The 17979-nt window shown below is 31.0% G+C and overlaps 1 protein-coding gene across 7 annotated transcripts in view; it reads right to left on the bottom strand.

The window, feature by feature from the left end:
• Window positions 1-17979, bottom strand: part of qkr54B (quaking related 54B) — a 234130-nt gene that overhangs the window by 65531 nt on the left and 150620 nt on the right. For 3 of the 7 annotated variants that reach the window (XM_067772241.1, XM_067772239.1, XM_067772240.1), the window contains exon 3: window positions 12119-12354. The gene's annotated coding sequence lies outside the window, so the exon portion shown is untranslated. Of the gene's footprint in view, window positions 1-204; window positions 12355-17979 lie in introns of those variants that run through there. The other 4 variants (XM_067772242.1, XM_067772236.1, XM_067772238.1 and 1 more) reach the window with 3 other exon arrangements.

Below are 17979 nucleotides of genomic sequence, written 5' to 3'. Positions count from 1 at the left end.
GTTCAACAACTGGAACATCGCCTTATATGGTTATCATTCTCCCTTTTCCCAGCATTATCAATACGGTCCAACAATAAAGCTACGCCGAATTGGGTTTATCTCCCAGACAAAAATGACTCTGAAGATGCCATAACATGATGCCTAATATGTATATTAGTCCACTAATATCAAAATAATTAAATTAAATAACACCATTGTTGCACATTTTATGTATTTTTTAATTTATTTGTTTACTTTATTGTATGCCATTTATACTTCGTATAGTATAACTATTATTATTAATTGCAAAGAGCAGCGAAATATCAAGAAAGAAAAGTCATCATTCAATAAACGATATCGGTTGCAACCGCCATCACACAAATTTAGCACACAAAGAGACATTCGTGATTAGCATAAAATTACATAACGATTCGCAGTCTATTTAAGAAAATTCGAAAACGAGATAAAGTTATAGAACACTGCTGCAATTATCCATTATACGTAAAGTTTAGCTTTGTTTTACAATGTATTTGGGTATATATATTTTTGAATCGATATAGCGATTTTCATATTTTTTCATTGTTTATTTTATTATTTTTATAATTCTAAGTATATGTGTATATCATTTCTTTATTCAAATTCTCAAGACCGATTTAGCGACTGCATGATTAAATTTTTTATGTTTTTATTTTATGTTTTCGTATTACAGTAATATAATATAATTGTTTTTTATGCATATAAGTTTATTTTTGTATTGTATCATATATTATTTAATAAAGTTACGGTTTTTTACGTTTTCTTTATAAATTATATATATAAATATAAATGTGGATGTGTAAATGTGTATAATTTTTTTATTGTATTCAATAATGTACTTAACATTAATCAATCGAACAAAGAGAAAGCATCATTATCAATTTTTAATAGAGCTATAAACGTAAAAATAACTGTACCAATTTTGAGTCATATCAAAAAATGTTAGTTTCGATATGGTAACTCCGAAAACAATAAACACTTTCCACACAGGAGCAGAGATCGTACATAATGGTTTCTCAGTGAGATATATTTATTTTTGATTTTTTCGGTCTTAGTGATTAATTTTTATTTTCAAACGATTTCTCACTATCACTGAGATTGTGTAGTGTGATTTATTGCCCAAGGTTTTTTTAAAACTGTTATTTTTCGACCACATACATAGGTTTCGGAAACGGTAAATCACTCTTTGGCTCTGTTAGAGTAATATAAACTTAACATAAGCTTATTACAAGGAACTGCTTATAATTTTTATTCCATAAAATTTAAGTTAGAAACACCATACTACGTCCCGATCGTTTATTTTTGGGGTCACCCACGGACCATTTCAAGAATCTATTTTAGATCTGGGCTGTTCGGGGATAATATGTGATCATTCCAGGACTACTTTGTTATCACTTCGGAATCGTTTGGAAAACCTTAGGTATCTACCCTTTCGAGATAATTTGGGTAGAGGTTAGGAGCTATTTTGGGATTATGTCGGGACTATTTCGTGATCGTTATGGGATCATCTTGAGATGATTCTTCAGCCAATACAAACTATTTTGGAATAATTTGGCAGAGTTCGGAAAAGTTCATTTATGAATACGAAATGTTATGGGGCTGTTATTATAATCGGATTTTCATCGGAATAATATAGATACGTTATCCATAACAATTCTTATCAAAGAGTTATCGGTATATTATTGGTGAATAGTCGACGTGTTATCGGTTCATTATCGAAGAGTTAGTTTTCTATCGATTTTTTTACAGAAACATTTTTTTAGATATGTTATCGAAAACACATCGATTTTGCGTAGAAAAGGTCTCTATTTGTTATCAGAAAAATCGGTTTTCGAAGTCCATATTTTATCGATATCAAATCAATAGTTTTTCGATAAAAATCATTTTTTCTTCGATAGCAATTCGAAAACTTTTCCAAAACATCCACATTTTTTCGATATTAAACCGATAAGTCATCGATAACGTTTGTTGTTATTGATATCAAAGTAATAATAAATCGCTAAACCGTCTATACCAACTCGATAACAAATTAATAACAAATCGATATCTCTTCTAGTAAGTATTTATGCATAAAAAATGTACGCCGTATTTGCACAAACATAAAAAATCCACGAATATGTTATTCGTTGACAGCAACTCTGGAGGCAAACATATAAATATTTACGTCGTAACAGAGCGGGATTTATGTTTTTTCGGTAATCGGTTGTTGTTCTCGATCACACATAATTCCCTTTATTTTGCTTGCAAAATAGTCTTTCCCTGTGAGAAACCGAAACCAGTAGTCTTGGCATTTAACAGTTATTCATTAAATACATAACTGTTGTAATTGAAAATAACGGCTTTAGGAACTGTTATACGCGATCTCTGCACAGCAGAGTAAAGTGCAGAAGTGAAGTTATGTTTTTATGCTCCAAAATAATTATAGTCTTTTGGTTTTTGTCGTAAAGAATAAAAAATAGTAAAGAGTTTTAATGATTTAAATCAAAAGTAAGAATTATAATAAATATTTATTCCAAAAAATTTAATTAGAATTTTTATTTACCTAAAAATTTCTCAAACAATAATGATTATAATGAGAATACTTTTTATATCTGTATACAAAACCTTAAAAATATGATGATGAATGATTAAACCTTAAAAAAATAATAAAAATCGATATATAATTAGATGCTTTGAGTTTTTTGCAGATTTCAATTACGTTTGATAATGATAGAGCACGAAGAAACATCATATTCGATACTGTTTCACACATAAAACACCATTTTGAGCGCCTACGGTGAACTTAACAAGTCATTACTGTATTTGTTTGGTAACCGGAGGTCACCCGGGATCGCCCTAATTTCTCAACTTATTCTGTGCATTGTTGTTGTTCGAATAAATTATGAAAATTACTCTGCAGTGCACGGACTTAAAATTTGTTAAAAATGTATGAGTTTTACCCCTCATTTGTAGTTAACTCTGACAAAAAAGTTAACTTTTCGCTCTGCAAGTGGACCTAAGTGTCGAATTGATAGATGCTGTTATTTTCATGTTTTAACAACAAGAAATCTTTTAAAAAATAAGTAACAGCAGTTAAATAATAAAAGTTAGTATGATTTGTCATATATGTAATTCAATCAAGATAAATTTTAAGGAATTTCTAAGAATAAATAAATGTTTGATATAGTATTTTTTAAATACCAAAAAAAATTTTGTAGTTTCTTAATTGCAAAACATATTAATATTTTTGTAAATCAGTTTCTCCTTTTCTAATAAAATGCGAATTAAATAATTTTGTTTAATAGTTTTTTTTTGTGTACAAAAATATTAGCAATATGAGTTACATATTTTTAATTATAATAAAATATAATTAATGCTCATAACGGGCTGCACAACAACGTAAGCTTTTTCAATAAACAATAAATAATTTTTTTGTTTTCCAAAGCGATTTAGCTTAACTGATTATCAAAAAAAAAAAAAAAAAAAGATGCATATTACTGGCACTGGAAAGCCATTTTTACTAATTTATGTCCACTATTTTCCATATAATTCACATTCGTGAAATCCCGAGGGAGAATATAACAGGGCACCTTATTTGTCGAGAAGCTGATATATCCTGTTTCTGATTAGGTAGGATAGAATCTGCTGGGATAGTTAATCTATATATAAAATTGAATTGCTGTGCGTTAGTCTCGCTTAAACTAAAAAACAGCTTGACCGGTTCTGGTAATTGCTTTTTGCTTCGTTCGTTATGGTTCAAGGATGGTTTAAAAAATTGTGTTTGGATAAGAGGCTAAGCCACGCCCCTTTGAGGAATAAATTTAAATTCGCTTCATCACTGCAATTACTTGAAGAAGGTATCTAACTTTTTTTTGTATATTTTATATATGAGTGGGGTACAGTTGAAGTGAGTGTGGGAATGAGAGCTAGTGAGAGTTGAACTAGGAGTTAAGGTAGAGTGGGAGTGAGAGCTGGAGTGGGAGTGGGGAAAAGTGGGACCAGTTGTGGGAGTGGGAGTCGAAATGTGAGGGGAAGTTGGAGTGAGAGTTGGCGTGTGAGTGAGAGTTGGCGTGTGAGTGAGAGTTGGAGGGAGATAAATGGAATAAGGAATGGACAAGAATAAGAAGCAAAATGTAGGATAAAGAAGACAAGAATGGTGTAAAAAGGGAAGAGGGGAAGCTCAGTTTTTGAATGTAGTCAACGCCATTTTCGGGCAGGACAAAGTCTGCCGGGTACACTAGTATTAAATACATATCAACGAAACTATCTCTGCCTTCCCGGCATAACCGGAAAAGTCGCTTTTCTTCTTTTTTTTTTCTTTTGAGTTAGTGAGCGATTCGATATCAGTAAATGTTAATCTTTCCAGAAAATATCAATTTACTCAGTAATATCTAACACTCGTTCGACATTTCTCAACCAAACAACATAACCGAACAACTCAGCGTCTTCCCGACACAAAAAACATTGTTTTTAGGAAATTCAACTTTTGCTACGCATACAATGATATTATAAAAGGAAGTCGTTTAAGTTTGCTACTTTGGCAAACACTTCAAAAATTTTAAGGTTGGTTTTCTCGAAAGCCGGTTAAGTGACTTTTTCGGTTATGCCTGAAAGCCACATATTTATTTTTTGTTTATAATAATTGCGGCCGCCGTGGTATGGTGGTAGTGTGCTCCGCCTACCACACCGAAGAACCTGGGTTCACTCCCGGGCAAAGAATATCAAAATTTTATTATCAAGATTTTTTCAATTAGAAGAAAGTTTTTCTAAGCGGGGTCGTCGCTCGGCAGTAATTTGGCAAACGCTCCGAGTGTATTTATGCCATGAAAAGATTCTCAGTGAAAACTCATCTGACTTGTAGATGCCGAAAATTAAAAAGAGCACGACGCAAATTGGAAGAGAAGCTCGGCCTACAACATATTCGGAGGTTATCGCAACTTACATTTATTTATTTATTTAAATTTTATTTGGAAACTGAGTTTTGTTTTTACAAATTGATGAAATTAAAATTTTAAACGATGATACATATTTGAAAAACAAAATTTTTTTGTTTGTTTGTTCAATGGTGTGTTCAATTCATACTTATTATTAATAATTGAATATTCAATTATTATGTTTTTCTAAGAGAAAATGAAAAGAAAGAAACATTTACTGGCATATTGCGATGGTACCATTTCGAAAACAGCCAACGTAATCATCATCAGGCAATTTCGTAATGTTATCAAAGGTTTCACCGAAATCTACACAACACAAAAATTAATAGAGCCAGAATGTCTCAATTGTGTTAGTGTAGAAATGAGAGAAACTGAAATAAGCATGCAAACAAATACCAGCAGGATAGCCGAGTGGTTAAGGCAACTGCAGTTTCACCGTGCGATTCGCGGTTCGAATCTCGGTGAAACCTTTGATAATATTACGAAATTGCCTGATGATGATTACGTTGGTGGTTTTCGAAATGGTACCATCGCAATATGCCAGTAAATGTTTCTTTCTTTCTTTTCAGTTTCTCTTAGAAAAACATACTAATTGAATATTTAACTACTATAAGCCGGGTTTAAGCTCATGAATTCTTAATAAAAAGTCTTTTTTTCCTTTTCAAATATTAAACAACTATTTTATAAAAAAAAAAAAACATTTTTGAAAAAATGTATTGCTGTGCAGCCCTTATACCTATGTATGTGTTTTACGATTGTTTGTATTTAATTTATGTATGTTTGATTATTTAATTTTTTGCATATTAGTCATAGTTTTTTTTAATTCTTTAATTTTAATGCTATTACATTTTTATTATTATTTTTAACTGCTAATTTACCGTTTGAGCTTACATTATATAATAAATAGCCTTTAACACATACAATTTTTGATAATTTATGTTTGTTTTTAATTATTAAATTACATTGTGAAGTTTTTTAAGTTTTGTTAATTGTTTTGGAAAATTCTTGAAAGTAATTCTGTTTTCATTTTGCACGTCTTCTTAACTTCTTTCTTATCCTTTTAGCACTTTCGTCTACAAACATTCATTCATTTATATAAACTCTCTAGTACAATATATATTTAGTTTTTTTTTATACGGTATTTTCTTGCTATTTTAGTTTCATTAAGAATATAAATATATAAATATCATTTTTAAGATAGCTTATTTTATAAATATGTATGTCTGTATGATGCGTCCATTTTCAGTTTGTATGTATGCACGTTTGTAAATATTTATGTAAGTGGGTTAGTGAATTTTAGGTCGTTTTATCTTTTCTTTTTATTATTATTATTATAATAATAATTTCGTTCCCTTTCCCTATATCGTTGATTTGCACATTTATATTGATGTTGTTGCTTTTATTCTTTGAATTTTATTTCATAACTTGGCCAATAGAAATTTATTTATTCCCACATGTTACGGTGAGATTTAATTTTTTAGCAAAATTTTCCTTTGTTTTTTTGCGTATGCATACAGCCAATCACAAAAGTATACGAAGGGGTAAGGTTTCTTTTCTATATTCTATGTTGTTTTTTAATTTTTGTATATGTGACCCGGCCTATGAAAAGGTGGCTTATGACTAAAAAAACAACTGTTAACAGCTGTTTCTTTACTAATACTGAGAAAATTTATTTGGATAGTTTTGAACATGACACCTACGAGGTCTAACCGTTCTCTCTTCTGGTCGGCCATGATTTTTTTATTGAAGTTTTTGCGCAATTTAGTATTTAGAAATCAATCTCTGAACCAAAGAAAATCAAAATATAAACAAAGTAAAATATTCAAATTGGTTTTTGTTTGAGAAATAATATGCAATTGATAAATTCGCAATTTTTTTTTATTGCGGAAAAACGTCAATAATGTCAGAAGCGGTTATACCTTGTAGGTGTTTTTATCATGGTTATACCTATATGACACTACTTTATTTTTGTGTATTTTTTCTTTTATTGTGTAAACTATATTTCAAAAAACTAACGAAATACAAGGAAAATACAATCTAATTCATTAAAAACAAACGAGCCAGTTTGTATTTCGATAGGTTTTTTTGACATTCAGCCGTTTTTTTTTTTATTTTTTTCTGACACATGAAAATTTTGTTTTTAGTTTGAAAATTTGGTGCATAAAAACACCATTAAAATCAACTTTCTTGTGAAAAAAGTGAACCATTAGAGACAGAAATAATTTTCGCGTGTTATTTGCATTGTTTTTATTGTTAAAAATGTTGATGTAAAAATCAAATGTAAAACATAAACAAAAACATGTCAAACTCACTATTTTTGGGGGAATAGTGGTCTCGCTTTTTCATGATAGAAATTGTTTTTGTGTTTTGAAGTTCCGATAAAGTTTCGTCAGTTTTTTTAGCTTGAAATCCAAGCAAAAATAAAGTAGTGTCATATATGCTTTATAAAGACCAACCAATTTTCAAGACTTTTCAAACTTTCTATGTAAGTTTTAAATTTCTTTTCGTTTAGTTCTCATATTTTGTTTTCTTTAAAATACTTAAAAAATATTTTTTTCAGCAGTTTTAAAAATCCTAATATTGTTCTAAACATTTTATAATTTGTTTGAAATGCTTGAATTAAATTTTTTTCTTTAATAATAAAATTGTTTAGACAATTTCTTAAAACCTAATATGTTAAACAATCAAAAACCTAATATCACCGAAAATTAAAAAAATGAAGCTAGTAAAACCAACATATCAGGTTTTTTGTTCTTGAATTAACAGACATTCAGTAAAATGTATGGCATTATGGTTAATTTTAAACCGAGTTCTTTTGTCAAGATAACAAATTTGTTTAGTTACTTCAACAGAAGAGAACAATATTCTAAAAAAATAACAGATTCTCACCAACTTAACTGATTCTTCTGTTAACAAACTGATTTCTTTGGTCATTTCAACAACGAGCAATTGTCAATATTACGCAAATATATTATCTAATTTTAAAGAGTAACTTAAGCTCACGGCGCTCTCTATCTTGTTCTTATGACTATCGTGCCAGAATAGTCTCTGTCATATTAACAGCCACTGTTATTCCAATCTTGACGGAAATTTGTTATTTCAACAGTTTTCATTTGTATTCTTAGGTTGATACTAGTAATTGTTAATTAACAGAGCAAAGCTAAACGGCCGCCATGGTGTAATGGTAGCATGTTATGCCTACCACGTCGAAGGTCCTGGGTTCACGGCTTGGAAAAACCATTCGAAATCTATAGAAAAAAGCTCTTTTCATTAAAAAACAAATTTCTAAGCGCATTTTTTTGTTTTTAACAGCGCTATGGCTTACGATTAAGGTCATTTTTTTTTTTTTTTGATTTGAATGTTGATACACTTAATTCAGAATCAATTATTTGTGCGAAGTTGATTCAACAGCTATAGGTGATGGATACAAAATTACAGGAATATTGGTTGAATTGATCCGTGATTCGGTTAATTTTACCGGCTTCTTCTTTCAGTGCTTTTTATACGAGTATATCAGTTTTTTTTTTTTTTTGAAAATTTAACTTTTTCGTTTCATACGTGATTTTGCTCTATAAAAAAATACATTTTATATAGAGCAAAGTTAAAAATAATTAAAAGTACGTTCGGTAGCAAAATCAAAAGTTTTTCTAGTCTATCGATTTTCAAACCTTTAAGGACCATTTTTCGGACTACTTGCTAAAATTTATCTCTACTTTAAACGCAATTTCAGTTTCTGCAATGTCCTTTATATTTATCTTGTCGAAAAATTTATCTGCCAGTTGCTTAGTCCCCACATTAACAGGCAGTTAAGAAAACGGCCTAAGTGTCTCAAATAAGTTTAATTAATAAGACTAGGTTTTCAGTGCGAGTTTAGGTTAACTAGACTTTAAACCCGATTTTTTTTGCCCTTTAACTGTGTAAAATTTTATGTAAATGGCCATAGAGGCAGGCTCAAAAATATCAAGTTTAGCTATAGTTTAAACCCGCAACGAAAAGCCGGGCCTAAGTGTTTGATAATTAAAAAAAATAAATTTATTTTGACAACCTAACAATTTTTGAAAGCTTATAATTTTTTCTTTTTTGCAAACGAATTTTTTTTTATATCCTGAGTGAACGTTTTCTTTTGTAATTTGTATGATTTTGTAATATATAATCAAAATCAGAATCTTTTATAACTATTAAAAATTATAACTATTAAAAATATAACCAAATATATTTTTATAAAAAAAAAACAGTTTGAACAAAAAGAAATATTTCTTGAAAACTGAAAATTTTTGATATTTTGAAGGATTGTTTCTCAATTTGTATAATAATCATATATATCAAAGCCGGCCAAAAGTTGCACCTTGTGCAATTTGAGTTCGTATTTTCACACTGCCACTAACGATGTGTGATCACGATCGTTTGCTTTCGCTTGTCACTCACTAAAATCAACAGTGAATGCAAAAGAAAAAGTCCATGCTACTTTTTGGGCACATAATAAAAACAATATGCTGCAATGTTAAAGTGATTTTTAATACGTTTTAGTTAGTATTATTTAGTTCCCTTGAACATACATATTAATACTGACAATTTAAATTTTAATAATTAATAATAATTAATTAATTATTAATAAATATTAACAATTTAATATAAGTACCTTTTTATACTTTCTAGTTAGTTTGATTAATTTTTATAAATTTTTTTTTATTGAATAACTTTATGTTTTGAAAATATATTTCTATCTTTACATGTACTTTGTTTTATAGTTCTTTTTTAATGAAAAAGTGAATTTTTTTAAGTAAATTTTGCATTGAAGACATACCATACCTTATTTTATAAAAAAGTTTTATCTGGCTAGCTCGACCTCCGCGTTCTTAGTTATACGAATATAGGTAAATATAGTCAGGATTAGCTTGAAATTAAATAATCAAAGTCCTTTTTAATTTCAGACTTCACAGTCCATATTTTCTTTTAGCACACTGTGGGGAGTTGTCACTCAATTTTTACATACACTTATGCAATTGTTTTAGTATTTGTGTGGCCGGCTCTGATATAAATAATACTTGTATATCAATACCTTCCTATCTTCCTAATGTGCAAATTTTCCGTACATCATTATTTGCTGAAACTGTGCAAATGTATGTTCAACGCATGCGCGAGCTTTGTTAGTGTTAGTGCATTGTAGTAGCGTGTGTAAAAAAAGTATTAAAGGGGTAACAACGGGTTACTATCCCCTTTACCCAGCTTCTGCATACTAATTTTTATAAATCTCAGTTTAGTCGATTAAAGGCCAACAAATACAATACAAGCCTTGATGTATTTATTATTTAAACATGGGCTGCAGCCATACAAAGTACATTATTTACATAAATAGTAAAAAAACACAAGGCGAAGAATTCATATTTTTGAAATGAAAAAAATTCAAATATACATGTATAAAAATATACTTATACATACATCCCAACAGGCATTTCTTTAAACGTTTTTAGAAATAATTTAAAGTGAATTAGCTTGAACAAACGATATATAAACGTTTTCAAAATTTTACTTATTTTGAGTTTTTTAATGAAGTAAATTTTTGATGAAGTAAACAAAATATGAGTAAATTTTACTTATAACAGCTGAAAATCTTACGACCGCTAACTAGATTTGTTTTCAATTTATGCCATTCGTGGCGCCTATGCATATTTTGTAACTGTTAATTCTGTGCATGAGAAATTCGTAGTTGTCAGTTGGCATTATTTGCTTTTTTTGTCGCTTTTTGGTCACTAAGGGCTCAGCACAAATCGGTAATGCTATTCTGCGGAGTTCTTAAAACAATAAAAATTTTATAATACTAATGGAAAACAAAAGCTTACTTTTTAATTTGGAGAACGAAATAGCCTAATGTACAATATTGATAGAAGCAAGACGGCTTGTTGAAATATATATATGTATATTTAATCCCCTTTTTTACAAAAATTTAACGACAGCCTTGAGATTTTCTCTCCTCTCGTTGTATATATGTACAGTAATGTTTGACAGGCTGCACAGTTCAGTAGTAGTGATATAGAAGTATTAAATATATGATAATAATCGAAATCAGAATTTTCGGAACATTTAGTTTTTTATAACTATTAAAAATAACCAATAACGCAGCTCATAAGTTAGCGCTTAAGAAATATTTTGATTTATTTCTTTTACATGGAAATAGGAGCAGTCAAGAAATGTTGACGTTTGACGACGCATGGTGATTCATACACGATACCAATACGAGTATTGAATTTCAATTGATTTTAATAAGTGTTCAACTTTGTTTGCCTTCCGAAATGTCACTTTTTCCTTAAGAAACAATGTATATTAGAGCATTTCTTGAGTGCCATTTTGTATGAATATTTTGGGGTTTTTCGAACTAGGGCTCTTTGATTTAAACAAATTGGAACAAAATTTAAAAAAATGTTTTTGGAAACGGCATTTTTTTACATTTTCATTGAATGTTTTGTTTTCCAAGTTGCATAATAATCGAAATCAGAATTTTCAAAACATTTGCGAGTTTCAAAAACTCCACAACTTTTCACTTTTTTGTAACTACTAACTATTTTAAAAGAGGTTTATTTTCTTAAGCTTCAAAATTTTTTCTGCTCGCTTAAAAAAATTTCAATTGGAAAACAAAAACAAGTTAAGCGAGTTGTTTAATTTGTTTTTGCTTTTTAATTGAAATTTTTTTCCAAATGTTTAAATTTTATAAAAAAAAGAAAAGTAAGGAATAGGATCAAAATAAAAATAAGTTTTTTGGAAACTGAAATTTTGTTTAAACTTTTAATAATTTTTGTAATTTGTACATAGTATATCAATTATTTTATTACAACTATATTTTTAATAAAACATAAAAAGAAAAAATTGGAATAAAATAAAAAAAGAATTATTAACTAAAATTCAATTGAACAAAAGGTCAAGAAATGGGGAAACAATTTGTAAATAAAAACGTTTTCAAACATTTCAATGAAATAAAAGACAATAAAAAATTATAAAAAGTACAAAAACAAAACTAAAAACATGGAAAAAATTAAATTAAAAAAAAAAAAAATAGAAAAATAAAAATGTTTAGGGGGTATTCAAAAAAAAAAAAAAAAAAAAGTTGGGAGAAATTTAAAAAATTGTATTATTTTTGAGAAATTGAAAAAAGGGGGAAAAACATGAATATATAAAAGAATCCGTAGCATACTTACTTTTGTGACTAACTGTATGCATGCACGTTTTAGTACTATTTTTTTAGTATTAAAATTGCAACCAACGTTTTACTTCACATACAATTAATTGTTTCAGCTTAAATTCCATTTAAATGTTGCCACCTTAACAGACTTCACATGCTTCATTAGAAAGCTTCGATAAAGTACACATATAAAAGAGTTGCACTGATACGAATGGTGGCAATTCACCAATGTGAAGCGGCGCATTTGCTGGTCTGTAAGTAGTAAATACAAACGTAAGAATTTATTGTACAAAATATGCAATAAATATTAATTCATGGAGTGGCTGGCATGTGTTTAATTTGTGGTGTTGTATTTTTTTAGAACATTTTAAAGGAATAAATTAACAAATAAATTCCACAAGCTGAAGAAATAGAATGGAAAATGGGAGCAATATGAATAAAGAAAAAATCATAAGTTTGAATTAAAAATTAAATAAATGCATGGCGCGATAATATCCAAAGAGATTTTGGGCCGAGCTTCTTTTCCAATTTGCGTCGTGCTCCCTTGAATTTTTCATACAAATCGGCGAATGGAACCTACATGTTTTATGTCGACTGAGAAAGGCATATGTAAGGCAGATGAATTTTCACTGGGAAGCTTTATATGGTAGAAATTAGTGGTGAGATTATTTTCGAATTATATTCGTTTCAAATAATACGAATAATATTTATTCGAACTTTTTATGTTTATTCGCTTACATTTATTCGAAATCCTTCCCTTATTATTCGAATAGCAGGTACCGAACTATTTTAATAGTTGGCCTGAGCTATTCGAATAGCAAAATAAACAAAATTCTGTTTATATCACTCTCATCGCTTGTACATATGAGCATACATATGTGCATATATTTTTGTTTGTTTCGGGTTGCTTTGTTAATATTCATTTATTTAGTTATATATACATATTTACGTAACCGAAGTTGTGCTTGAGTCTTAAGCTAGAAATATCGGGTTCGATAACCACTGCACTGATCATAGAACTTTATTTATTAGTAAACAAGTGTGTAAATGTTCATACATAAACGTACATGTATTTTAATAAGATTAATATGGTAGGGATTTTTGTTTCCCATATGCATACTAGAGCTTACGATTTCTTCTCGAACACAAGCGAGATTTTCGAGACCCGAGAAATCGAGAACTCGACTTCCCGCGAGATTCTCGTATCTCGAAGTCCTCGTAAATCTCGCAAGCGTATCGACATTGTTACTTAATCGCTGTATGGACAGTATTTATGCACTTGTTTTTTTTTTTACTTGTCTCTTTTGTTGATTATATTGCATCAATGACATTTAACTCAAAACATATTTATTATACATATAATTTTGTTCGCAATATTTTATTTTTCAACGAGACATCAAATCTCGAATTATTCGTAAGGGTCGCGAGATTCCCGAACGAAATAAACCTCAAAATACTACTGATCATTTGTGAGGGTAAGTAATTTGTCATATGTTCAATACGGAGTTTAGGTGCCCACACTATGAAAAAAAGAAGGCGGTATTTTCATTTTATACTTTCCATTGCATCGTTTTAAAATTATGAATAAATCAAGCGATGCAAGATGTAAAAGGATAATGCTGGCTAATATTTATTGTTAACGACATTTCCAAGCACGGCATTTAAAGGAAGACAAAGGATACATATATACATAATCGATTAAAAAACCCCTCAACTAAAAACCGAAGGGAAAGTTTGCCTGAATATGTCTATACATGTATATGCAAATGTAAGTTGTTGTTGTTGTGATAAGGACACTCCCCGAAGGCCTTAGGGAGTGCCATCGATGTTGATGGTCCTTTGCCGGATGCAGATCCGGTACGTTCCGGTAACAAGCACCATAAAGAAACTGGGCCGACCATCTCGGGAACGATTTTGTATGACCATATGAAACTTTCTAGGCCATACCGCACTCCCACCACCTAGATCAAGCGGGAATTCGGGGTCGACAGAGCCTCGGCTGTTAATGAAACAGGATTCACCACGGGTAGGTGAGGTTGACAATTGGGTTGGAGAAGCTATATATTGCGCTGGCAATCCCTTGAATCAATTTGGTATTTTAGTCGTCTCTTATATTCTAAGCCCCCTAACCTGCTGGGTACGTCTTAGAATTACCTACACGTATGTATGTATGGTCGTTGGACTGTGCAAGTAGAATACACGAGTATATGTACATATGTACACATACAAGTATTGCAATAACGAAAAGATTTAAAAGAAAAGAATTTCACGCTGCAAGCAAAAATGGTCAGCTAGTCCAAGCATCCTCCAAATGAAATTAAAAAAAAACATAATACACACACTAACAGTAAAAGTAGATGGATGATGATTTCAAAGGAATCTGCAAGAATACAACACGTGCATATGTTAGAATATGCTTATATGTATGTACATTTGGGTATGCATATTACAGCGTTTAACGCGTTCAAGTACAATCAAAATTTTAAAGACAGACAGGCAGTCGTTTTTGAAATTAGTCACTAGTTCCAAAAGAATTTTGTTACGTTTCTATATCTTAAAAATGGATTGCTTCAAACTTTATTTCAGGAATTTATTTTGCAAAGTTTTCAATTAAGTTAACATTGACCTTAAATAACTTTCGAATCATCAGACTTCGCAAAAAATGTTGACAATGACATGTAAAAATATTTTTTTAACGGTGACATATATAATATATAATTATACAAACCAAAAGATGCCAAATCAAATTTTTCCATACAACTTACGAACATATGTGTGTATGTATATGGGAAACAAAAATCCCTACCATATTAATCTTATTAAAATACATGTAGGTTTATGTATGAACATTTACACACTTGTATGAACATTACTACACTGTTGTATAACTAAATAAAGGAATATTAACAAAGCAACCCCAAACAAACAAAAATATATGCACATATGCATCTATGCACTCATAAATATATATACAAAAAATGAGCGTTAGTTAAACAAAATTTTTTTCTTTTACTATTCGAATAGCTCGGATGCCCTATTCGAATAGTTCGATACGCGCTATTCGAATAATAAGGAAAGGAATTCGAATAAATGTAAGCGGAAAACAAATAAAAAATTCGAATAAATATTATTCGAGTTACGAATACCTGGCGAATAAAAGAGTTTATTATTCGAATAAGTTTTATTCGAATAGTCCCATCCCTATTAGAAATACACTCGGAGTGTTTGCCAAATCACTGACGAGGGGCGACCCCGCTTATAAAAACTTTTATTTTTCTAATCGAAACAACTTTTTTTTTAATTTCCGATGTCGCTTTGCTCGGGGCCGTTTGTTGAAGCTTTTTTGACAGATAGCTCATAGAAAATTATGTCAAAAAGCTACAACTAAATTTTAAACCAATTTGTTTTAACTATGGCTATGAATAAAAAACAGTAGTGTAATTTACTGCGAAGAAGTGATTTGCTCAAGTGAGCAAAGTAGATATACTAGTCAGTATCCATTCCGCCGTGAAAATCCCGAAAGTCAATCCATTGAGCAAGAAATACCCGCCAGCGTAGGTTGCATAGGGAAATTCCCCACAGCAGAGGAAAGTAGAAATACGCATCAATATAGATCACGCCGCTACATTGCTTCTAATCTCAAAGTAGAAATACCCGCCAGCGAAGATTGCACAGGCAAATTCCTCACATTCACTCTGCTGAGCAAAGTAAAAAAACTTGCGAGCACAGATCCCGCCGAGAAAAGTCAGAAAGCAGCTGAGCCAAGAATTAATACAAGACAACACAGATCAGCAGGTGAATACTCACCAACACCGATTGCGTCGCCGGAACCCGAATATTAGTTCATTCGAGCAAAGCAGAAATACCCGAAGGTATTTCGATCCTCATGTTAGATCACGAGAGCAGTATAGAAATACTTTTGCTCATAAGACCTTCCGTGGAAGTGCTCGCCTTCATAGAGCAAATTAACAAAATAGACAGAATGAAAACGAAAGACAATCAATAATAGCTCGAATAGTGTTTCGGAAGCTAGATAAGGAAAATCTACATATATATGGGTAAATGTAAGAAAACCTTAAGATATTGAAGGCCTGGGTGATGTTTTCCAAGCAACAGTATCAAGCTCTTGAAGATAAACGAGAAAAGAAAACAACAAACTTAAGTATGTACTTAAAACCAACCACAAGTAGCTCCTACATTTTATTCATTAACGCAAACGTGGTCATACAATTTTTGAATGCAGAAGGTTCCAAGCAATTACCACGATGAAACGTAGGAGCTTCGTAGCAAATAATAAGGTTATTACACACAAATAAAAAAATATACATAAATGCAAAAGAGTGGAAAAATCATAATTTACAGCACTATAATGAGTTCCAAAAGGATGAAGGAGGTGCTGATAAGTCATCTATGATGACAAAACCCTCGAAACAGCCCAAATAACACTACTTGCATTTAGCTGGCATGATCGTTGTTGCGAAGTATGCTTTTCTAATTTTCTGTTTGCCAGAGAATTGAACGAATTCTTCCTTCTCTTTCTCGCCAGCTCTAGTAATTTTGTACGCGGATCTTTATCATCTTCGCTGTCACTGAACCACAACTCATTACTTATCACAGAATGAATTATTTAAATTTTAATTATTTAACATTTAATAATTTATTGGTATATACCTCTCAAAAACTTTAGGAACGCTCATTATTTAGTGTTATGAACATACCTCAAATACCCCGCAACGTTACGTTACGCTACATGGCCACACCACCATTTGTATCACTTTGATGTCACACGGCAACACCGCAGTTTTCTCTTCTCTAGGCTGTCAGCTGTTAGAATTGAACGTGAGCAAATTTAAACTATATAAAAAACCAACAGAAACAGCCGAAGCAGAAGTGGAAACTGCGGTGAGTTTATTTATAGTTATTCACCCTTATCGCGAGTTTTATTTTCACCCGAAATTATTCACAGTTTTTGTTCACCCTATCGCAAAGGGTGGCGAACAAAGTTTTCATGTTCGAAAAAGATTTCGCCTTATCGGCAACTCTTCGTTCGGGCGAAATGAACAGCGGGGAAAACCCAAATTTATTCACTTATATTTTACAGGCGAACGAAAGAAAATCAAAATGTGAGTAATTTTTTTTTGCATATTGATATTCTTATAATTGTATATACTTTTATTATTAGGACTAAATCAATAAATAATGCGCAATCAGAAATGCTACTTGAAAAAATGATGCAAAATCCCGAAATTGCAAGAGGGTTTTCAAAAGAAAATCGGGAAAAAGTCTTGGACTTCTGGAAGCAGCTAAGTTTATGTTTAAATAGCCTTGGTCCACCCATTAAGAGTGAAGCTGAGTGGAAAAAAGTAAAACTCCTTTATTGCTAAGTATGTAAACTCAATTTTTTATGACAACGTATCTTTTTATAGGTATGGAATGACCAAAAAAGATATGTACGGAAGAAGGCGTCAAAAAATGCTATTTACGCGAGGGGGACAGGAGGCGGGCCCAACAAAACACAAAAACTTTCGACTGCAGAAGAGGCAATATGCCAACTGCTGGATTTAAAAGATTCAGTTGAAGGTATTCAAGACTCACATAGCTACGGAGTTCCTTCAAAAAAGGCCAAAATTAGTTCGCCAATAACAATAGTATCGAACATTGTACTATGCGACGGTCCTGGTTGTAGTAGCGATGACGTCCCTGGATGTAGTACTGATTTGCCTACAAGCATGGCGGACAGCGAACCTGTTGATCTTGTTGCTGCTGAACGGGAATGTCCACCAAGCGATAGCAACACTCCCCAAGCGATAGCAACACTCAGTAGACCCAAGTCCAACAAAAAATTGACAAGCACAGAGTTAATTCGCAAGGAACTAG

Source organism: Eurosta solidaginis, chromosome 3 (genome assembly GCF_040869045.1).
Source record: "Eurosta solidaginis isolate ZX-2024a chromosome 3, ASM4086904v1, whole genome shotgun sequence".
Lineage (NCBI taxonomy): Eukaryota > Metazoa > Arthropoda > Insecta > Diptera > Tephritidae > Eurosta > Eurosta solidaginis.
The sequence above is the reverse complement of the archived record's forward strand: the minus strand, read 5'-3'. Positions and strand labels throughout refer to the sequence as shown.